Below are 23,857 nucleotides of genomic sequence, written 5' to 3' on the forward strand. Positions count from 1 at the left end.
GGTTCAATTTCCCAAACATCAAAGGACAAAGACGTGAACAACAAACACAAAATAGCAAAGAATGGGAAACAACAGTGTAGTCATAATGTCACAGGATGAGTAATCCAGGGAACATGAGTTCAAATCCCACCACAGCAAGAGGTAAGATGTGAATAATTCAAATCATAAATGGGGAACACAAAGTAAGTCTCAGTATGGTATCGATGGCACTGACGTCAATTGTCCTAAAAACCCATGTTCATCAATGTCCTTTCAGGAGGGAAACTGCCATCCTTGCATGGTCTGACTTACATGTGACTCCAGACCCACAGCAACGTGGTTGACTCTTAAACTGCCCTCTGAATTGGCACAAGCAAGACACCTTGCACTTAGGGATGGATAACATACATCAACCTTGTGAAAGTGTCATAACAGAAATTGCTGGAGAAACTCAGCCAGTCTGGCAACACTGGTGGAGAGAGAGAGAAAGAAACAAAGACAATATCCTGGCTTGAGTCCAGAACAGTTGTGAAGAAGGGTCACAGCACTTGAAATGCTAACTCTGCTTTTCTCTCCACATGTGCTGCCAGTCCTATTGAGTTTCTCCAGCATTTGATGCATTTTTGTGTTCAGATCTCCAGCATCTTCAGTTCTTCATTACACTGAATTAGGAAAGCTCAAATCCCATAAAAGGGTAGAGCAGAAGGACTGGAATTACTCAGCAAGTCTGGCATCAGCTATGGAGATAAAAAGAGTTCGTCCTTCGGGTCATTGAATGATCTTACATCAGGGACAAACTTTTGGGGAAGCTGCAAGAATAAAAGGCATTGGCGTAACTTCAACATCTGGGAGAACTCTCTCAGCCATGGGGGTCAGGCTGACTCAGCATTCTGGTCCTGTTCATTACCTGTTAAATTCTCCATTTGTTGTTCTTGTTATATTTCTACATGGTTGACACATTCCTATGTTTTAAAATGAAATTGCAAACAGACAAGAATTTTCCATGTAAGTAATCATACATTAGAGGGTTTGGAACGTGAATGTAACTTTTAAACAGGAAGTATTTATTCATGCATGGGGTGTGGTCATCGCTGGCAATGCCAGCATTTATACCCATCCTTAACCACCCTGTGGTTGGTTGGAAAAGTGCATGAAGATGTCTCAGATTGTCTTGAACAGCACAGCAATCTCAAAGATGGGTGTGCTCAGGTAGAAGTACCCTCCACTCCCACAGCCAAGTCTGCATTCACTTCAATTATAGATGCCATCTAAACCTCCCAGGACAAGGACAGCATGGGATGACAATCAGAATAAAGCTTCCTCTACTCTTAAATTTCAAGTGAAGCTACCTCAACACTGTCCCCAACAAACACTGCCAAGACAGAGACTGCATTGAGTTAGATACAGAGTAAAACTTCCTCTACACTTCCCCATTCATACAGTCCCAGGACAATGACAGCAGAGGGTTAAATAAACAGTAGAGCTTCTTATATTCTGACTGACATTTAGTACGTCCTACAACAATCCACAAGGAAAATTCAGAACTGTGACTGCAATCTGGTACTGAATTCACACATCCTAATGGGAATAACAGCAACAGAAAATCATGTCGTGACACACAGATAAAACACACACAATGTACAACAAAACTAGACTGTTATTGGGATCAAAGACATTTAAATGACAGGAGACATAGTCCCTGCAGTGATCCGAATGTGAGCTGAACAAATTTCACACTTGAACAATATTCTCTGGGAATGCAATGTCCACCTCACCGCTGTCTATTCAGTTCCTCTGCTCTCGTTCAGGGCTGAGTTGCGGATGACCACATTGTGGCGTGGGGGTCAAGAGGTTGGACAGTTAAGGTCAACTTGGATTGAGTCCATCCTTTTTCATGCCAGTGAGGTCGAGGGTCGCTCATTTACTCAACTTATAATCGGGGACAAGGGGATGTCAGGCTGGGCTTCTATCAGTTTGAGTTTAGAAGAAACAGTTGATCCGATGGAGCTGTATAACATCTGGAGAGGACTTAATGTAAATGTAATGTCAACTCAATTCTAGCCAGAGACTAGTCTCTCATTTAAGATAGGAGAGTTTTGTTTTTTCTCTCAAATGTTCTCTAGTGTTTGAAATTCACTTTTTAAGATAGCAGCATGTGGTGGTGTCACGGTGGTTAGCACTGCTGCCTCACGGCATCAGTGACCTGAGTTTGATCCTACTTTCGGGCCGACTGTCTGTGTAGAGTTTACACATTCTCCCCTTGTGTCTGCGTGGGCTTCCTCTGGTGCTCTGGCCTCGTTCCACAGTCCAAAGGATGTGCAGATGAGGGTGGATTGACCATGGGAGATGCAGGGTTACAGGGATTGGGTAACGAACTGGGTCTGGGTGGGACGGTCACTCAATGTTGACTCGATGGCCTGAATGACCGAATGAGGTGGACATTGCATTCCCAGAGAATATTGTTCAAGTGTGAAATTTGTTCAGCTCACATTCGGATCACTGCAGGGACTATGTCTCCTGTCATTTAAATGTCTTTGATCCCAATAACAGTCTAATTTTGTTGTACATTGTGTGTGTTTTATCTGTGTGTCACGACATGATTTTCTGTTGCTGTCATTCCCATTAGGAATTGGCCAAAGCAATCAATAGTATGCACTTGCTTTATGGTTACCAACATCAAATTACATTCATGGTTTTGGTTATTTAATCTCTTACATTATCGTATTCAACCAACTACAGCATTTAGAAACTTGCTTAATTACAATATTCAATATCTGCAGAGTACTTTTTCTTTTTGTCACGACCATTATCTTGAACTCTGACGTGTGACCTCTTCATTGCTGTCAAAGTTCCTTATTTATCCCGACATTGTCATGGTTTTACTTTGTCGAATGTCTTCCTGGCTTTTGCAGTTAAGACCCTATATTCTGCCCTTGTCAACATTTTCCCTTACAATTCTGTACTAAGGATTTCATGAAAAACCTCAGAGTGTGGTGAGACTGCGGAACTCACTACCATAGTGAATACTTGGGGTGGAAGACACGACAACTAAGGGTAAGCAACCCAATACAAATGAATGTCACTGTCACTAGATTCACAACAGAGTGAAATTAAAACATGCAATGTCCCTCAATTTCTCAACTGTTCCTAACCAGACTTGATGAAGAACAGATCTTGCACCTCAACATTATAATTTAAACAAAAACCAACAATTATAAATATGGCAAATTTTCTAGGGCAAAGTTAAAGAAGATAATCTAATTAATAGCAATGATTCAAATCCTTTGATCAAGTCCCCTACCATCTCAGAGACTTAAACTTAAGTGGCAAATTAAGAAAGAATTTTTTTTAAACTTACCAATTCAAACAAACAGTTTCCAACAATGGATTGCCAAGCCTTTGTGCAATCCTTGGACCATTTACTGTTTCACAGACAGGGAACTGTAAATCTAATTTAAAAGTCACTGTTGAATGTGAACAGACATCCCAACATATTGAGCCATTTTTTACAGGCTGGGACTCATTCCCAGAAAGAGCCAACAATTCTTTAACTGGACAGTAGAATCTAGGGAGAACAGCTCCTGGGCTCAACAAGCAGCAACGCCCAATGGAAGCAGTTGGCGGCGGGGCTGGGCGGGGCACGGGCATAAAACAAAAAAACCCACTGACTCTCCCACAGCACACACACTGTCAGAATGCACAGGGGCTCAGTCCTGGGAATGTGAAGTGAACCACACTTGATGAACAGATCTTGCACACCAGAATGAGAATTTAAACAAAAACAAACAATTATGAATCCGGCAAATTTACGAGGGTAAAGTTAAACAAGATAATCCAGTTAATAGCACTGATTTAATCCCTTTGATCAAGTCCTCCACCATCTCATAGATAGAAACTTAAGGGGTAAATTAAGGAAGAGAATTTTTAAAATTATCAATTCAAGCAAACAGTTTCCAACAATGGATTGCCAAGCCGTTGGGCAATCCTTCGATGATGCGTTGTTCACAGGCACATAACCGTGAATTTAATTTCTAAGTCACTGCTGAATGCGAATGGACACCCTGAAGTATTCAGCTATTTCTTACAGACTAGAGCTCGTTCCCAGACAGAGTCAATAATTATTTAACTGGACAGAAAAATGCTAGAGAGAACAACTGCTGGTATCAATGAGCAGCAGCGCCCACTGGAAGCAAAGTTGCAGGGGTGGGGGAGCACGTCAGCATAAAACAAAAAAAACCGACCGACTCTCCCATTATAAGCACTGTAAGAATGTGCAGGGGTTCAGTCCTCTCAGTGACCCACAGCAGTTTCACCAGCAGAATCAGATTGTTGGGAGCACTGGTGTGCCAGCTGGCGCTTCTGCAAGGTGCAGAATGATGAGAACCTCCACTTCCACTCGGGGCAGGTGAACGGTCTTTCCCCGGTATGGCCCCACCTGTGCCTCAGCAGGTGGGAGGAATTGCTGAAGGCCTTCCCGCACTCTGGGCAGGAGAAGGGCCTCTCCCCCATATGGACCCGAAGGTGGGATGCCTGGGTAAAGCCCTTCCCGCACTTGAGGCAGGAGAACGGGCTCTCCCCGGTGTGGACCTGCTGGTGCCTCAGCAGGGCAGAGGTATCATTGAAGGAGTTCCCGTACTTGGAGCAGCTGAAGGGCTTCTCTAATATATGGACCCGGCGGTGGATCAGTCGGACGGAGGAATAGCTGAAGGCCTTCCTGCATTCGGGGCAGCAGAATGGCCTCTCGCCTGTGTGGACCCCCTGGTGCCTCTGCAGTACCGAGGAATTGCTGAAGGTCTTCCCGCACTCAGAGCAGGAGAACAGTCTCACCCCGGTGTGACTGCGCCCATGAGTCTCCAGGTCAGATGGGAAACGGAAGCCTTTCCCACAGTCGCCACATTTTCATGGTTTCTCCACGGGACGGGATTCCTTGGGTTTCTCCATGACCGAAGCTTCAGCTGCACACAAACGCGTGTACAGCACCTCCCTGCCGTGAATTATTTTTCCCAGTCTGTATAACTTTTACTGGCTCCACAATCAGAGTGCTGCAATAGTCGGGTCTCTCTTCCACTCTCACTGATGCTGAAAACGTACTGAAAGAGGAACCAAAAAGCTTGGTTCCTTCTCACAGAATCATAGTCGAAAATTGTTACGGTCCCGATGGATTCAGTGACTGCCAGACATTGACGTGAAATTGAGGACTGCAAATGCTCGAGAGTCAGAGTCAAAGCACAGCAGATCAGGCAGCATCTGAGGAGCAGCAGAGTCAATGTTTCAGGCAAAGCTCTTCATCGATTGATATTGAAACGTCCATCTTCAGATCTTCAAATAATCTGTAAAAAGAGATTACAAAAGTCATTACTGTCAGTCCAGGTTAGAAATTCCAAACAAGCAATTCTACTTTCTGCAGAACATTCTTTTCTTTCCCCACAAAATTGAAAGCACCATCCCACCCCTTCTCATCCCTCTATTCTCACACCGCTCAAACTAATCCTCCCGACGGTACTGATTCAGGATCTTACAGAGACCGAAAAGTGAAAACATCAAGATAGACACCTCTGAATTTTGGATACCTCCACCCTGAAAATTAGTATCTCTCACGACATCTGGGAGTGAGTAAGTCTGATTTTGGGAAGCAAGAAAAAAAGTGTCTATTCAGGATGAACCTTCAATGCAGCCTCTTGAGAAACAACCAGACACGAAATGGTTAACATCTGGGGAGGTGGAAGTGGGGAGATGGAGGAAATGTGATATCAAGGCATTGGCACCGACACCAGACAGAAACTGAACACACAGGCAGGGCAAACATTACAGGCAAGACAGAGTCATGGAGATACACAGCACAGAGGCAGGTCCTTCAGTCCAACTCATCCGTGCCGACCAGATAGCCTAATGTAATCTTGTCTCATTTACCAGCACTTGGCCATATCCCTCTGAACTCTTCCTATTCTTATACCCATCCAGATGCCATTTAAATGTTATAATTGGACCTATATCCATCACTTCCTCTGGCAGATCATTCCTTACACTTGCCTGCCTCACATCAAACATGTTATCCTCCTGTTCTGGACTTCTCCCATCCCAGGGAAATGACCTTGTCTATTTATCCTATCCATGCCTCGCATGACTCTTGAAACGTCTGTAAGATCACCCCTCACCCTCTGGTATACTGGGGAAAACAGCAATGCACTGTGTTTACTTTTAGCTTCACACTCACTGCACCTTACTCCCGTATAAAACATTGTTTCCCTCCCCCACACTGTCCATAGGAAAAACCAAGAGTGCTGAGACTCTGGAGTTGGGGGAATGCCACGTAGAATTCCTGCAATGTGGAAACATGCCATTCAGCCCAACAAGTCTACACCGACCATCCAATGCGTAACCCATGTGGACATTTTCCCCTAGCCCATTCCACTACACTTACTGCACACTATGGGCCCATTTAGTATGGCCACTTCTCCCGAAACTGCACACCTTTAGATGTTGGGAGGAAACCAGAGCACTAGGAGGAAACCCAGCAGACACGGCAGGGAGAATGAGCAAAATCCACACAGGCAGTCGCCCCAAGGCTGGAATCGAAAGCGGATCACTGGCGCTGTAAGGCAGCAGTGTGAACCACTGATCCAACGTGCTGCCCATGTGTGCAGACAGAGGTGGGGGCTGGGAACTTTGTTAATTGTACCACACAGTGGATTGTTGAGTAAGGTTACATCTCACGGGATCCAGGGAGAGCTAACCAACTGGGCACAAAATTTAGAAGCGCGTTGTTGGAGATGCTGGAATCCTTCCTGAAAACAACAAATGCTGGAGATCACAGTGGGTCAGGCAGCGCTGTGCTACTCTATGATTGGATGGTGTGGATGTGGAGATGATGCTTCCACGAGGAGAAGGGTTGAGGATGCCAAGTCATTGAGGGCATTTAAGACAGAGATAGGTTCTTGATTAGTAAGGGGTCAAAGGGTTATGAGGAGAGGGCAACAGAATGGGATAGAGAAACATATCAGCCATGATCGACTGGTGGAGCAGACTCGATGGGCCAAATGGCCTCATCCTGCTCCTGTGTATTATGGTCTTAAAGCTGGGCAGATGACTTAAGGGGTTCTCACAAACTATTTCAGAATCCTGAAGAGGAGTTGTTGGACTCTAAAATTTAATTCTGCTTTCTCTCCACAGATGCTTCCAGTCCTGCTGAGTTTTTCCCGTGTTCTCAGTTTTGTTTCAGATTTCCAGCATCCACAGTTCTTTGTCTTATTTATCAAATTCATTTCTTGCCCTTCCCAAGTGTCTGGAACTTCATCTCCCTGATCTAGAAGCTGTTCACTTACCCTAGAAATGACCACTACCTCCTTATCAAAGTAGACCCCTTTGTTGCAAAATGATTGTTCAATTCTGTGACCAAAATTATTGCATTCGTAATTACTTACACAAGGGACTCTCAATATCTCAGGCAAGAACACAGCTAGATTGTTTCAGACAGTACATTTATGTGATTTGATGCAATTCCCTCTTCCCGACTTTACCAGCGTGTTGCAGGGAATGGAGGGTTTGAATTAAGGAGAAGCTGGGACATTTTTCCAATGGAGCGGAGGAAGTTGACAGATAACTTTAGAGATTTTTTAAATCAGGAGGGGTATAGATAATGTGTCATTTCCAGGAGGCTCAGAATATTTTATTGCTCCAAAAGGTGTAAAAGGGGGTCAAAGTTTCAGCAGAAATCGAGCAGAGCTGAGAACAGACAACATTTAACTCTGTGGGAACAGGGAGATCAGAGGACAGAGAAATCAGGACCTGAAATCCAAGCTAAAGCCAGACTACCATGTTATCAGTGATTTGATTAGTAGTGCCCACCCTCTACCTTTACTGAGCTTCTCACTCGACTTGAATGCCATGTATCCCTTCGATATTCCGGATCCAATCCTTGTCATTCTGAAGCCACATCTCTGTAAGGAGTCTCAGATCATAATTATTCTCTTCAACGTGTGCAGTCAATTAATTTTCTTTTGTTACAATGCAGCACCCATTCACAAACTGAGCTTTTAGTTTTATTTTTTGTGATGGTTAGAATCCAGTTTGGTTTCTCGTACATTTATTCTCCTTGTCCCTTTCTATCATTCTCTGGTGTTTGGTTTCCACATCACTACATTGCTCACTGGCCTTGATTTGGATTGGCTGTGGAAAATTGCCCAGTGTCCAGGGATGTGCAGGTTAGGTGGGTTAGCTATGGGAAACGCAGGGTTATCGTTTCAAAGTAATAGAAGGACGAGGCCATTTGGACCATCGACCCTGCTCCGCCATTCATTAAAATCATGGCGGATCTATCAATCGTCTCAGATCCTCCTAATTGCATTATCTCAAATACCCTTAATTCCCTTACCATGCAGAAAACCCATCCAAACGTGTCTTAATGAATCTGCCTCTACTACTTCCTTGAGCACAATATTCCATTAATTTACCATTAACCGCATAGGTCCTGCCCTGAGTTGCCTCATCAAAATGCGACAGCTCATATTTGTCTAAATTAAACTCCATCCACTACTCCTTGGCCCATCGGCTCATCTGATCAATTATAATTTATATTAAACTTTCTTTCCTACCTTATTCCCTAAAAGCTGAAAATCTCCTTCCCGCACTCTCGCCCTCCATTCTCACATTGTTGAATCTAATCACGGATGTCCTCATCCTGAACGGTTTGGTTCATGTTGATTAACAGGCCCACATTCAAGGGGGATCTAACTGAAACGTACAGAACATTGAACGGCCTGGACAGAGTGGACACTGGGAAGATGTTTTCACTGGGAGGAGAGACTAATACCCATGGGCATAGCCTTAGCATAAAGGGAGAATGGAGATTAGGAGAAATTTCTTGAGCCAGAGAGTGGTGAATCTATGGAATTCATTGTCACAGAAAACTGTGGAGGCCAGGTCACTGAGTATGTTTAACATTGAGATAGAGATGTACAGCACAGAAACAGACTGTTTGGTCCAACTTGTCCACGCCGACCAACTATCCCAACCCAATCTTGTCCCACCTGACAGCACACGGCCCCATATCCCTCCAAACCCTTCCTATTCATACACCTACCCAAATGCCTTTTAAATGTTGCAATCGTACTAGCCTTCAACACTTCCTCTGGCAGTTCATTCAATAAACATACCATCCTCTGCATGAAAAAGGTGCCCCTTAGATCTCTTTTGTATCTTTCCCCTCTAACGCGAAACCCATGCCCTCTCGTTCTGGACTCACTCACCCCAGGGAAAAGACTTTGTCTATTAATCCGATCTATGCCCCTCATGATTTTATACACGTACAGTTACGACGTTTAAAAGACATTTGAATAAGTACTTCAATATGAAAGGTTGGAAGGTTTATGGGCTAAACACTGGTAGGTGCGACGAGTTTAGTTTGAGAACATACTCAGCATGGACTAGTTGGATGAAGGGTCTGTTCAGTGCTGTCTGACTCTGTGACTGATCTGTACTGGTCTTAAAACCATTTTCTTACCTGCCCCCATAAGCATCTACTTCTTTGTTGTTCAAAACTCAGATTAAATTAGCCTTGAATATGTTCAATGACCCCACTTCTGAACTCAATTCCTCTTCGTAATATATCATTTGCCTTGCTCATTGCCTGCTGCATCTGCCCGACAACTGGCATTGACTGGTGTGGAGGGACTCTGAGACCCATTAGTACATCCATACATCATTCCTGATGAAGGGCTTGTGCCCGAAACGTTCCCTGTCCTGCTCCTCAGATGCTACCTGACCTGTTGTGCTTTTCCAGTGCCATATTTTTCGACTTTCACCTCTAGTCCTCACTTTCTCCATATTCCAATATATCACCATTTATACAATGCACTGCTTTTTTTTTAAAACAACAAAGGCTATAATTTCACATTGCGGCACTGCACTTGCCACGTGTTTGTCAATTGAGACACAGACCTGGACCAACTTCGGGAAGAGGCAAAAGACTGAGTTCTGAACAAAAACCGTAGCGCACTCAAAACGCCGGCTCTGTTTACCTTTCCACAGATGCTGCTCGACCCGTTGGCTTTCTGCAGTATTCGCTGTGTTTGTTCTGCACAAATGCTGCTTTCCATTAAAGAACTTCAATCCCTGTCCTCTGGTAACTGACCCGAGTCAGTGGCAAGAGGTTCTTCTGATCATTAACCTGCCCATTCACACCACGTCTTCTCCCATCATTGCCAACAGCCCCTGGAAATCTCCAGTTAACCTTCTTTGCTCCAAAGAGAACATTCACAAACTTGGGAATGTCTCCACAAAATGGAAATTGCTCACCCCTGGACATGATGCAAGTGTTACAATGGGGCAGAGGTTTTGGCAAAATATTGTCAGTTAGCAGGTAGAAAAATGTTCAGGAAGTAAAACACAAATCCCAGTCTCCAGGTTTGTGAATCTTTAGAAACTCTTTGGGAAGTGGAATTGGAGGAGAACTGACGGACTGAGCAGAGACAGTCCAGACACCGTCCCTTTGTTTAAGAGGCTGATTGACTCTGATATTCTCGGGACATGAACTGACCCGAGACATTGAAAGAATTCTCTGCACATCAGGAATTCAAACCCATTCTCGGCTCGGAGCCAATGAGAAAATTCGGGAAGAGGCAAAACACTGAAAGGCTCGGAGTGCGATGGTCCCGGTGTAGGAGAGCTCGTTCCTCGTGACATGGATGTGCCTGCAGATGGTGGGATCAGACTGTCCCCATGTCTCCATAATGAATGTCCAAGGTTTTATTATGGAAAAGTAAAACTGATAGAAGACAATGGTAATTTTGGGCGGGGCGGGTTGAATTATGAATCGATTAGTAGGTTCCTCAAAGACACTGTGCAGCCACTGCTCGGATTTGTCTCTGTGGAGCAATTGGTCAGCACGTTCAGCTATTAACCGAAAGGTTGGTGTGTCGAGACCACCCAGGGACGGAGTGTTTCTTGATCTCGCTCCTACCGCTTTCTTGGCTGTGAAAGTGCACCTTTTTAATGGATTCAGGAAAATGTTTCCCAAACATTCTTCTCCACTTCTCCACAAATCTTCTCCACTGAGGAAGCACAAAGGGGTTTCTGAATTGATTGAATTTCTAACGTAAAGGACTGCGGATGCTGAGAATCTGAGACAGAAAGCGAAACTGCTGGAAAAAATCAGCAGGTTTGGCTGTACCTGGATGAGGGAAAAAACGAGTTCTGAAATGTTGTCTCTGATTCTCTTTCCACAGATGCTGCCTGACCTTCTGAGTTGCTCCTGCAATTTCTGTTTTTGTTTTTAACTGAACATCCATTTCATCTTTCGGGATGAAACACCCAGAATCGCCATTTGCAGATATTTAACCCTTTCGAAACCTGTGAAATGATTGGATTCAAACAAACTCAGCAATGATTCACTCTTTTTCAGTTCCACAGGCAGAGAGACCTGGGAAATGAAGCTGTCAGTGTGGTTCTGTATTGGTGGGCCGAGTGGTGAATGCGATGGACTGGAAATCCGTTGCGGTTTCCCCACGCAGGTGTGAACCCTGCCGACGACAGTTGAGAAACGTCGTCAAAAAGAAAGAGAGATTGCTCCACGGTTTTTTTAAAGATGTAATTCAGTGGAGGGATTGAAGTATTTCAATCACATTGGGACTGGTCGGGAACCTGTAGCCCACTGCCTGTCAGGGTGGTTCAAGCAGATACCCACAGAGCTGCTATTGAGGTGATGAGCCAAGGGTTTGGAAATGAGACGAGAACAGTGAGGGGCGTGAAGTCGTGATCGAAGTTAAGCAGGCACCTGAGGACAAAGGTGTTTTATTTGCCAGTGAAAGATACTGCTTCACAAAGTTAGACAATAGACAATAGACAATAGACAATAGATGCAGGAGTAGGCCATTCTGCCCTTCGAGCCTGCACCGCCATTCAATATGATCATGGCTGATCATTCCTAATCAGTATCCTGTTCCAGCCTTATCTCCATACCCCTTGACTCCACTATCTTTAAGAGCTCTATCCAATTCTTTCTTAAAAGAATCCAGAGACTGGGCCTCCACTGCCCTCTGGGGCAGAGCATTCCACACACCCACCACTCTCTGGGTGAAGTAGTTTCTCCTCATCTCTGTCCTAAATGGTCTACCCCGTATTTTGAAGTTGTGTCCTCTGGTTCAGCACTCCCCCATCAACGGAAATATGTTCCCTCCTGCCAGAGTGTCCAGTCCTTTCATAAGCCTATACGTTTCAATCAGATCCCCTCTCAGTCTTCTAAACTCAAGGGTATACAAGCCCAGTCGCTTCAGTCTTTCCGTGTAAGGCAATCCTGCCATTCCAGGAATTGACCTCGTGAACCTACGCTGCACTCCCTCAATAGCCAGAATGTCTTTCCTCAAATTTGGAGACCAGAACTGTACACAGTACTCCAGGTGTGGTCTCACCAGGGCCCTGTACAGCTGCAGAAGCACCTCTTTGCTTCTATACTCAATCCCTCTTGTTATGAAGGCCAGCATGCTATTAGCCTTCTTCACGACCTGCTGTACCTGCATGCTTGCCTTCATTGACTGGTGGACAAGAACACCCAGATCTCTCTGAACAGCCCCTTTACTAATTTGATACCATTGAGGTAGTAATCTGCCTTCCTGTTCTTGCCACCAAAGTGGATAACCAGACATTTATCCACATTAAACTGCATCTGCCATGCATCTGCCCACTCACCTAACTTGTCCAGGTCACCCTGTAATCCCCTAACATCCTCATCACATTTCACCCTACCACCTAGCTTTGTGTCATCAGCAAATTTGCTAATGTTATTGCTGATACCATCTTCTATATCATTTACATATATTGTAAAAAGCTGCGGTCCCAGCACGGATCCCTGCGGTACCCCACTGGTCACTGCCTGCCATTTCGAAATGGAGCCGTTAATCACTACTCTTTGTTTCCTATTAGCCAACCAATTCTCTATCCAATCTAGTACTTTGCCCCCAATCCCGTGCGCCCTAATTTTACTCACTAACCTCTTGTGTGGGACTTTATCAAAAGCTTTCTGAAAGTCCAGGTACAGTACATCCACTGGATCTCCCTCGTCCATCTTCCGAGTTACATCCTCAAAAAATTCAAGAAGATTAGTCAAGCATGATTTCCCCTTCATAAATCCATGCTGACTCTGTCCTATCCTGTTACTATTATCCAGATGTGCCGTAATTTCATCCTTTATAATAGACTCCAGCATCTTTCCCACCACTGAGGTCAGACGAACTGGTCTATAATTTTCTGCTTTCTCCCGCCCACCCTTCTTAAAAAGTGGCACAACATTAGCCGCCCTCCAAACCTCAGGAACCAACCCCGATTCTATTGAACTCTGGAAAATAATCACCAGCGCATCCACGATTTCCCGAGCCACCTCCTTCAGTTGGGACTATGGAAGGGAAGCAGTGATGGTGATTATCTTTGGCTGTTCACCTTGTGAATGTTCCCAATGCTGCGCATGTCCGTGTTAACATCAGAACTCTGCAGCATGGCGGCGTCAGGTACGCACAGTACCAGGGGCGCAATGGATGACGCATCTGACTCCACCTACCTGTTTGAAATGCAGCTCACAGCTTCTTCACACATCCCAATTAATCTTTCTCATTGTCCCGAAGCCGGCATACGGTGTGAATTCCTAATCTGCAGGAACGAGATTCCTTTCACTGTCTCGCGTCAGTAAGTGTCCCTGAGAACATCAGAGTCCCGTCACAGCGCTGTCAGAGGAGGGGAAGCTGAAAGAGACCCACACGCTGCTCACGGGCACATTTCACTTTCCCCAACACACCGCCCCAAAGACTGCGGCTCTTGGGAGTGGAAAGGGAACAAACACCAAAACCCAGTCTCACCTTTGTAAATCTTCAGGAAATGAGAAAACTGTTCATCCCTTCGGGTCTTCCATCCTGGGCAGACAGCGTTGATTTTAAATGGCTGTCCAGTCAGTGCCGATTCGTTTTGGCTGAAAAAATCTTCCTTATCTCATCCCAGCATTTCTTGTCACAGAGACCTGTGCGGCAGAGTTCATGTATATATTTCCTTGTATGGTATTTTGTAAATAACATTCATTTGCTGGTTGTTTGTATCGGGTATTTCAGGTTCATTAGCCGCTGTTTAAGTGAGTTGGTCGGCTTGTGGGCTACCATGATGCTGAGGGGTTTGAGTTGTCTGGATATTATTTCCCAGATGTCTTTAATGTAAAGTAATGTGGCTCGGGTTTCTGCAGACACTGTGTCTGCTTGTGTCATTTTGTGGATGTGAAATCGGCACATTGGGTTTATTGGGTAGGCAAAAGTGAGGACTGCAGAGGCTGGAAACCAGAGTTTAGATCAGAGTGATGCTGGAAAAGCACAGCAGGTCAGACAGCTTCCGAGGAGCAGGAAAATCGACGTTTCGGGCAAAAGCCTTTCATCAGGAATAGAGGCAGGACTCTTCCAGGCGTGGTGAGATAAATTGGAGGGTGCTGGGCCTAAGGTAGCAAAGAGTACAATCGGTGAATGGAGGTGGTGACAGAGGTGACAGGTCAGAGAGGAGGGTGAAGCGGAAAGGTGGGAAGGGAGATTGGCAGGTCGGACTGGTCCTGAGGACAGCGCTCAGCTGGAAGGTTGTAACTGAGGTAAGGTGGGGGGAGGGGAAATGAGGAAACTGGTGCAGTCCACATTGATGTCCTGGGGTTGAATGTATCCAAGGCAGAAGTTGGGGCGTTCTTCCTCCAGGCATCGGGTGGGGAGGGAGCGGCGATGGAGGATGCCCAGGTCCTGCATGTCCCTGGCAGAGTGGGAAGGGGTGTTGAAATGTTGGGCTACAGGACAATGGGGTTGATTTTTGCGGGTGTCCTGGAGATGTTCCCTCACGCGCTGTGACTTAATTCTGCGAGGAGGCTCCAGTCTCCCCAATGTAGAGGAGACCGCATCGGGAGCACTGGATACACGAAAGGACTTTGGTGGAAGCCTTCGAACTTCTGTGACCCGGGTTCGATTTCCGGGCAGGGAAGCAATTTTCAGTAGAGTTGTCAGACTTCGGGCATGTCTCCCTGGTGGTCTAGTGGTTAGGATTCAGCGCTTTCACCGCTGCGGCCTGGGTTCGATTCCTGGTCAGGGAAGCAATTTTCAGTGTGTTTTTGGCGACCCATTCTCCTTGAATGCGCTGTACTGTTACTTATTGGTCTTCGTAGTCACTGGGTGTTGCAGCGTGTAGTGGTTCGTTGAAATAGTGCCCTCATTCCGATTTGTTTGTATGTGTAGGGATGATTACTTCTGTAGCTAAGTAATTGGTTCGCGTGTGGTGTTTTCCTGTAGAGGCTGTTTTGAATTTATCATTGATTGTTCGCTTTCCTGTGACATCTAGAAATGGCACTTTGTTGTTGTTCTCCTCTTTTGTGAACTTTATGCCAGTAAGGACATTGTTGATGGTGTTGTAGGTTTCCTCTAATTTGTTTCATTTTTTGATGACAGAAGTGTTTCATGGGCATTTCGTTGATTTGTTTGTAGGGCTTGTTACTGAATATGAAGTGGGTGGTAAGGCACAGTTCCACGAGTTGACAGTGTTATCTTTGCTGCTGAAGTTGGTTCTGTGTTTTTGTCTTTAGTTCTTCGAGTAGTGTCTTCAGTTTTCTTTGGTCACGTTGATGTTAATGGATGTGAACAGGGCTGTTATGTCAAAGGACAATATTATTCCATCCTCTTCTATCTTCGTGTCTTTGGTGTTCAGGAATTCTTGGATGGAGTAAATGGAGTGGCATGAATCTTCGACTTGGTGTTTTAGTCCTCAGTGGCGGCCTTTGTCTAGTCTGTGTATTCGTGCTCCAAGTAGTGAGACTATGGCCTGAGGGGGGCTCCTGGTTTGAAAAAGAGGAGAACAACAATAAACTGCCATTCTTAGATGTCACAGTAGAGCGAACAGTCAATGGAGAACTTCAAGCTAGCATCTACAGAAAAACAACACACACAAACCAAATACTTAACTACAAAAGCAATCATCCCAACACCCACAAACGAAGCTGCATCAGGACATTATTTCAACGAGCCACGACACACTGCAGCACAGAGAAACTACAAAGAGCACAAGAGGAATACGTATATAGTGTATTTATGGAGAACGCGTCCCCAATAAACCCATTCCGCCGATTTCTCATTGAAGCTTCCAAGCTGACACTCAAAAATTCGGTTCTGAAGCACCAATGGGTCCACAGAGGGGAAGCGGCCCTTCTACTGCCCTGAGTGTGGGAAGGCCTTCAGTGATTCCTCTGCCCTGCTGACACACCAATTGGTCCACACGAGGGAAGGCTGTTCTCCGGCTCCAAGTGCGAGATGGCCTTCAGCAGGTCTTCCGCACCTGCTGAGACAACAGTGGGTCCACACTGAGAGGCCGTTCTTTTGCCCCGAGTGCAGGAGGGGCATTGCTCTTTCCTCCGACCTACTGGCCCATTGATGGGTCCACACGGTGGAGAGGTCGTTCAGTTGTCCTGTGTGCAGGAAGGCCTACAGCAATTCCTCTGCCCTGCTGAGGCACCAGTCCATCCACACCGGGGAGAATCCGTTCTCCTGCCCCGAATGTGGGAAAGTCTTTACCTGCTCCTCCACACTGCTGAATCACCAGCTGGACCACACGGGGGTGTTGGGGGGTGGGGGACAGTGGCGAAGGGGGTGAGGCCATTCTGCTGCGCTAAGTGCGGGAAGGCCTTCAGCAATTCCTCCGCCCTACTGAATCACCAATGTGCCCACACCGGGGAGATGCCCTCCAGCTGGCCCGAGTGTGGGAAGAGGTTCATGTTTTCCTACAACTTGCGGAAGCACCAGCGGGGGCACCAGCGCTCCCAGCAATCAGATCCTACCATTGATGCTGCCTTCGGTCACCTCCCAGGACTGAACCTCCTGCCAGTTCTGACAGTGGGTGCAGTGGGAGAGTTGGTGGGCTGTTTTTGTTTTCTGCTGGACTGCAATTGCCTCCCCTACACCCCACAATCACAACCCCATGGTGGCTCAGAGTTAGCACTGCTGCCTCATGGCACCAGGAACCCAGGAATAATTCCACCCTTGGGGCTCTTTGTGCAATTTATGGAGGGTAGAAAATAGATCTGAGTGGGTTAGTCTTCGGAAGATCAGTGCAGATGTGTTCGGCTGAAGGACCTGTTTCCACATTGTGGGAGTTCTCTGATTCTATGAGCTTTGCCTTCAGTGGACACTGCTGCTCATTGAGCCCGGGACTGCACATTGCCAATGAAATTATCCAGAGAAACCTAAGACCGCAAGACCATCGGAGCGGAAGTTAGTCCATTCTACTCTGCCATTCGTTAGTAACAAAAGTATTGGATGAGATCAGATACAGTGCAAATACAGGCCATTCGTGCCAACAAGTCCACACCGACCTCCCGAAGAGTAACCCATCCAGACCCATTTCCCTCTGACTAATGTACCTACCGCTATGGGCAATTAAGCATGGCCAATCCACATGACCTGAACATCTTTGGATGACGGAAGAAAACAGGACCACTCAGACAAAACTCACGCAGACATTGGGAGAAAGTGCAAATTCCTCACAGACAGCCACCCAAGGCTGGAATCAAACCTGGGTCCCTGGCGCTGTGAGGCTGCCGTGGTAAACACTGAACCACTACATATTGCAACCCGAAGTAGGCAAGTAGGAGGTTGGGAGAATACAGTAAGCCAGGCAGCACCAGGATGTGGAGTAGTCAGCGTTTTGGGTATTAACCCTTCTTCAGGACTGAAACGTTGACTTCTCCATGAGAAACGATTTACGGGAATGTTGCTGGGGGATTGGAGGGTTTGAGCTACAGGGAGAGGCTGAATAGCGTGGGGCTGTTTTCACTGGAGCATCGGAGGCAGAGAAGGGACCTAATAGCGGTTATAAAATCATGAGGGGCATGGACAGTGTAATAGACAATGTCTTTTCATTGGGGTGGGGGAGTCCAGAACGAGAGGGCATAAGTTTAGGGTCAGAGGCGAAATATATTAAAGGGACAACTTCTTCATGCAGAGGGTGGTACATATATGAAATGAGGCGCCAGAGTATATAGGTCAGGTGCTGTCAAATAGGAGTAGATTAATATCGGATATCAGGTCAGCATGGACAAGTTGGACCGAAGGGTCTGTTTCCATGCTGTACATGTCTCTGACTACTGGTCCTGATGTAACTTGAAAATAGAGTCCATAAACTTTGAACAGTTCAATCTTGTTGAGCTCACCTCCTGAAAAGTTTCAGATGAATCCCTCTGAGAGATACTGTTTAAACATGCTGAGTTGGACAAAGTATCCCATCAAGTTCAACACAAACCCAGAGATGAAGAAGTCAGAAGTCAGAACACCAAGGGGACCAAAACTGATCACAATATTCCAGGTGCATCCTCATCAACGTCCTGTATAACTACAACATAACTTGCCAACATCTATACTGAATTCCCTAACTGATGAATGCCAGTGTGCTGAAACCTTTCTTCGCTGCCTTGTGTACTGATGTAATCAGAGATATAGGACCTACTTTAAACTGATCCACAATCCAGCTGCTGGGAGCACAGAAGCACAGTAGTGCTGCATGAGTGTGCTGGGTAGATAACCCAGAGGTCGATGTGTACAAATCATGTGATGCTATTGCCCAATGTCTCTGTAAGCTGCTTTCATATGCAAAGGTTCTCTGCTCTGTATGTTGCCTTTGCACCTGCTTCCCAAAGCTTCTTCAGTGGAGGCGTGGCCGCTGGAGCCCAGGAGTTCAACAACCCCCCGGAGCTGGGGGTGCGTAAGGCTGGAAGCTGGATTTGCTCAAGGCTTGTATTTTTAACTCATTTAAATGGTACCTACTGTATGGAACTAAGGTTTACATTAAAAACGGAGGATCATATCAGAGTGTTTATATTTAGCAGTGGTAGTTGGTAAAATGCTCTCAGAGGAGCACTTTCTATGATGCTGCATTTCTTGCCTTCTGCCCTTTCCCCATTTCTTCTCTCCCATCTTGATTTTATATTTTTTTGGTCAAATTTAATTTCATATTAATCAGACTTGCGATTCACTGTGTGCTATTAATTTGCTTGTTCGAATATTCTAAGTCAAAATTAATGCTGTCATTTAATTTCTGATGTCAGAGTTTGACACTGAATGTGCTGGTGTGAATACCAGTAAGTTGTGAAAATAAATCAAGAACTTGTGGTTTTTAACAAAAAAGAGCAGTTCACTGATATTCATGACATCGTCTCATTTGGGTGTGATGATTCAAATCTGACCAACAAACCGTTTCATGCAGTCATCCAATTGAATTTTAAAAATCTTTAATTTAATTAAAGAAAATAACTCTGGCAGGCTAAGATTTATGCAATCTATTTATAAGATTATGTCCATTGCTCGCAATATGGTCTCAACCACATTGGGAAATCTGGATGCCAACTAGCGGAACATTTCAGGGAACAACTCTGGGACTCTAAATCTAAACGACACACCACCCTGTGGCGGAACACTTTAACTCCCCCTCCCATTCCACCAAGGACATGCAAGTCCTGGGCCTCCTCCACTGCCAAATTCTTGCTACCCAACACTTGTAGGAAAACACCTCAGCTTCGGCTTTAGGACCCTCCAACCACATGGTATCAATGCAGTTTTCATCAGTTTCCTTATTTCCTCTCCCCCACCTTGTCCCAGATCCAACCTTCCAATTCGACACCAACCTCTTGACCTGTCATACCTGTCCACCTTGCTTCTCACCTATTTACTCCACCCTCATCTCTGACCTATCACCATCAATCCCTACCTCCATCTACCTATTGCACTCCCAGCTGCCTTCCCTCCAGCCCCACTTCCTTCCCATTTATCTCTCAGCCCCCTTGGGCCACCTTTTATTCCTGATGAAAAGCTTATGCTCTAAACCAAGACTGTGATGAAGCAACATCCTCAACAAATAGGAAATAGCTCCCAAGTCAGATTTCATCCCCTCTTCTGTTTCCCAGTTCTTTCAGAAATAAGGAATGTCTTTTTCTTCCACTAGAAAGTGGTCTTCCACTTTGCGCTGTCTGAAGTGTTATGCCATACCACTACTTCAGACACCTTTTAAGAATCCTTTCAACCTGTTTTTCTAACAATTGTGGAGGTGACCAAAAGTAAACATTTCACTCCTCCTCAATGTCCCATTTCTCCTCCTATGAGCCATTTTGTCATGTTGTCTATGTTACAAGCAGCCGAGTGCACTTGGTTCCTGAATTGAAATTTGGCCATTGAAGTGAACAGGATTAATATTTATCGATGGCTAGCTGTGTTTGCACTAACTGTAATTATCCACCAATACGATGTCTTTTGTTCCACCAAAACTGGAAACAATGATCTGTGTTTATATTGCAGTCGGATGCAGAAAATCATCCCAGCGATCTTCACGTTATTATAGTTTACTGAGGCCATAACAGCATTGCGTGGCAGTTTGATGCGACTAAAACCTGGATGGCAATCTCTAGATTATGTTGTAAAAATATCGGTATCATGTTTTTCACACCCCGCAGTCACCTACTGAACCAACCGGCTGTGTTTAAATCCCGCGATGAACAGTCTGTGTTTGACTTCTCACATTGCGGGGAGCTGAGCATTTACCCAAACAATGGGCACACCACCTCCCTGACACAGTGTTCACAAATCAAACTGACAGCAAAGATTCACGGGTGATCGAAAGTTTCCGCAAAGAAGATTTGACACGACCGAGAAACGGAAAGAACATACTCCTTTCTTGATTTGAAATGTAAGAAGTTGATTGCAGTGAGCCTGACGTGATTTGAACACGCAACCTTCTGATCTGGAGTCAGACGCGCTACCGTTGCGCCACAAGCTCACAGTGACTAGTAGCCGCTATTCATGCTTAAGGGAAGTGATTGCACTACAATGATTTTATGTTCAAATCTGTTCTGTTTCTCCCCTTCTCTTCCAAGTGTTGGGCTTGTATTTCAATTTGCAGAAGTTGAGATGCTCTGGATGCTGTGATCCTGGGCAAACACAGGCTGGAGGACCTTCGGCTCAGAAAGATGCAGCTGGAAGCCGGGCTGCAGACACGTTGGGGGGAAAAGGGGAAAGTTAACTGGACACTCTATTCTGGGAGATGGTCATTTCTCTACAGACAAAGCCTTCTGACTGGGTCAGTGGACAGGGTCAGGAGGTGTCAGCACAGGTCAGACAGATAAAGGGGATCTGAGAGAGGTCTGCACGAGCGAGGAGCTAACTGGCTACGTGGTGGGAGTAAGAACAATGTTGGGGAGGGGGCAGTGGTGGTCAGGGAGAGAATAGTGGCAGGGATTGTCACCATTCTCTGCAGTTGGTAGCAGAATACCAGATTGCATCAGTGTCTGCCTGGCGCCGGGATTTGGGAACCGGTGTGCTCAGGGCTGGAGAAATGGAAAAGGGAAGTTGCAGCAGGCGTGGTCTAACAATGTCAGGAGGAGAGAACCTCTGCTGAAGGCTCATGACAAATCAGAGCTTCAAATGTCTGGGTGGCATGGTGGCTCTGTGGTTAGCACCACTGCCTCACAGTACCACGGACTTGGGTTCAATTTCACTCTTATGAGGCTCTCTGTGTGAACTTTGGCATGTTCTCACCTTTGTGTCTGCGTGGGTGAACTCTGGGTGCTCCAGTTTCCGCCGAGAGTCTAACCATCTGAAGTTAAGGGTGGATTGGCCATGCTGAAGGGTCCTGGGATCTGCAACCTAGGGTGGGGAAAGTGGGTGGTTGGTAGGTCAGTCTGAATTTTATGGGCCGAATGGCCCATAGGGATTATATGAATCTACCGTCTTAGCCATGTGTCTATTGAGAAACAATTGCCCCCAAGTTTGCTGTTGATGGAGTGGGTTCCAGTTCATGGAACACTGACACTATTCCTGGATAAGGTGGGATTTGTGCTGTCACTTTCCCAACCCACTGTACCCATGCATTCTCTCTCTCCTCACAGTCTGCACTCACCAGATCTCTCTGCCCAGCCATTCTCTCTCTCCCCCTCATTTTCTGCCCCCCATTCTTTGTCCCCAAGTCTTTCTCCTCCACTCCACTCTCTGTCCCCTGTCCATTTTCCCTCTCTCTCTCCCCCTACCCTTTGCTCCCCTATCCATTCTCTCTGCCTCTCTTCTCCCCCAGCCTCTGCGCCCCTGTCCATTCCCCCCCCCCCCCATCCTTTCTCGTACCTCGAGCCCTCTTTGATTGCTGTATCAAGCCCTTCTCGGGAAAGAGAGAGAATGGATGGTGATGAATCAATCTGGAAGACAGGGGTGCACAAGAAATGGCTGATTTTAAAATTGAGAACAGCTGAAATGATATATTCAGAAACATTGTTAATGTCTAAAAGCATAAAGCTGCAGACATGTTGCTGAAACTTGCATTGAATTAGGCGGGTAGAGTCATACAGCACAGAAACAGACTCTGCAGTCCAGCTCACCCATGCTGACTGGATACCCTAAATTAATCTCGTGACCTATTTGCCAGTATTTGACCCATATCTCTCTCAACCCTTCCAATACATATATCCAACCAGATGCCTTTTAAATGTTCTCATGGTACCAGCTTCCATCACTTCCTCTGGTAGCCCATTCCACACACGCACCACCCTCTGTATGAAAAAAATACAAATCTATGCCTTCCTCACTCCCTAGTTTTATCTGTACTGATACCTTCCGGGATCTCTGGACTTGGACAGCAAGGTTCCTTTGTTCCTCAGCACTCTGTAGGGACCTACTATTTATTGATTACTTTCCTCCATTATTACATTTCCCAGAATGCCTGGAGTTTAAATTCCATCTCTCTGCCCCATTTACCAACTGATTGGTATCAAACTGTGGCCGGAGACCATCCTCCTCACTCACAAAACCACCACCTTTCCAGAGTTTACTCCGAAACAGAGGGGGGGCAGCACTGTCTCCAGCTAAGCAGAGGGAATTGTGTGTGCGTGTTGTGGGGGCTTGGAAACTTTGCAAGCTCCCTTTCCTTCATTTTTTAATCCCACCAAATCCATGTGGTTTGAGTTTTTATAACAGAAAACAGCACAGGGTTTAATTTTAACTTCCCACTGGCTGAAACTTTGTCCTGCCCGCTAACATCTGAGAGTAAAACACTTTACTTCCCCTCCCCTCCCTCCATGTGTAACACAGAGTGTGGGATTGGCACTTGTTGTTATTTTGTGATCTATTCCAAATGAAGTTTTATCTCTGTGCAGGCGCAAGTGAACAGTCTGTTTTTGTGCTTTCTGCGAGATCAGGCTAGCAGCTTTTAAATCCTTATGTTAAGCAGCAGAAGCAAACAGTAGATCAGCAATTATATTTTGAGAGTGATAATTCTAGCCCTGGTAATCCCGTTGGGTCAACAGAGAGAGAGAGGGAGAGGATTTCACATCTAAAGTGTATCCAGAAGAGTTGTTACACTTGTTCAGTCAGTTGAGTTGGTTCTTCCCTCAGATGTGACTGGATGTTGCTTTTCATGGATCATAATTAAACTACAACGGAACACATTAAATTCAAGGAATTCAATTGAAAGAGCAATTTGAGTGAATAAATGGAAAACTGCTTAAAGATTGGCTCCTGGTCTTTTACTTCACCAATTAGAAGTTGTTGGTTTGACAGCTCTCCTAATTATAGAATCCCTACAGTGTGGAAGCAGGCCATTTGGCCCATTGAGTCAACACTGACCCTCCAAACAGCATCCCATCCAGACTCACAAAAATGTGCACCGCATGTGTGCAGGGAAGGGGATGCTTTGAGTGAGTGGGATCCTTTCACCACCACCATCTCCTTCCAAGACCCAAACATCCCCACAGCACCACCTGTCCATTCCTCCACCACCACAGTGCCTCTGCCCATAACCCCGCCACCCACAGCATCCCCTTATATTCTACTCGCCACCCACAGTGCCCCCTGTCCATTCTCCCTGC

The 23,857-nt window shown here is 45.8% G+C and overlaps 1 protein-coding gene, 1 long non-coding RNA gene and 2 other non-coding genes across 6 annotated transcripts in view; 2 read left to right on the forward strand and 2 right to left on the reverse strand.

The window, feature by feature from the left end:
- LOC140460045 (uncharacterized) overlaps nt 1-23,857 on the forward strand; it is a 911,064-nt gene that overhangs the window by 618,183 nt on the left and 269,024 nt on the right. The window lies entirely within an intron of this gene.
- Nucleotides 2,574-23,857, reverse strand: part of LOC140460285 (uncharacterized) — a 74,383-nt gene continuing 53,099 nt past the window's right edge. Inside the window, exons 2-7 of one of the 3 annotated variants that reach the window (XR_011953956.1) lie at nt 22,122-22,192; nt 21,543-21,650; nt 13,821-15,805; nt 13,526-13,706; nt 12,963-13,051; nt 2,574-5,309 (exon numbers count right to left, since the gene is read on the reverse strand). This is a non-coding gene — a long non-coding RNA (uncharacterized lncRNA). The remainder of the gene's footprint in view (nt 5,310-12,962; nt 13,052-13,525; nt 13,707-13,820; nt 15,806-21,542; nt 21,651-22,121; nt 22,193-23,857) is intronic. The other 2 variants (XR_011953954.1, XR_011953955.1) reach the window with 2 other exon arrangements.
- trnae-uuc (transfer RNA glutamic acid (anticodon UUC)) lies at nt 14,999-15,070 on the forward strand. The gene has a single exon. It is a non-coding gene; the product is annotated as a tRNA-Glu (tRNA).
- On the reverse strand, nt 20,713-20,784 carry trnaw-cca (transfer RNA tryptophan (anticodon CCA)). The gene has a single exon. It is a non-coding gene; the product is annotated as a tRNA-Trp (tRNA).

The sequence above is a fragment of the Chiloscyllium punctatum genome, chromosome 36 (assembly GCF_047496795.1).
Source record: "Chiloscyllium punctatum isolate Juve2018m chromosome 36, sChiPun1.3, whole genome shotgun sequence".
In the NCBI taxonomy this organism is placed as follows: Eukaryota; Metazoa; Chordata; class Chondrichthyes; order Orectolobiformes; family Hemiscylliidae; genus Chiloscyllium; species Chiloscyllium punctatum.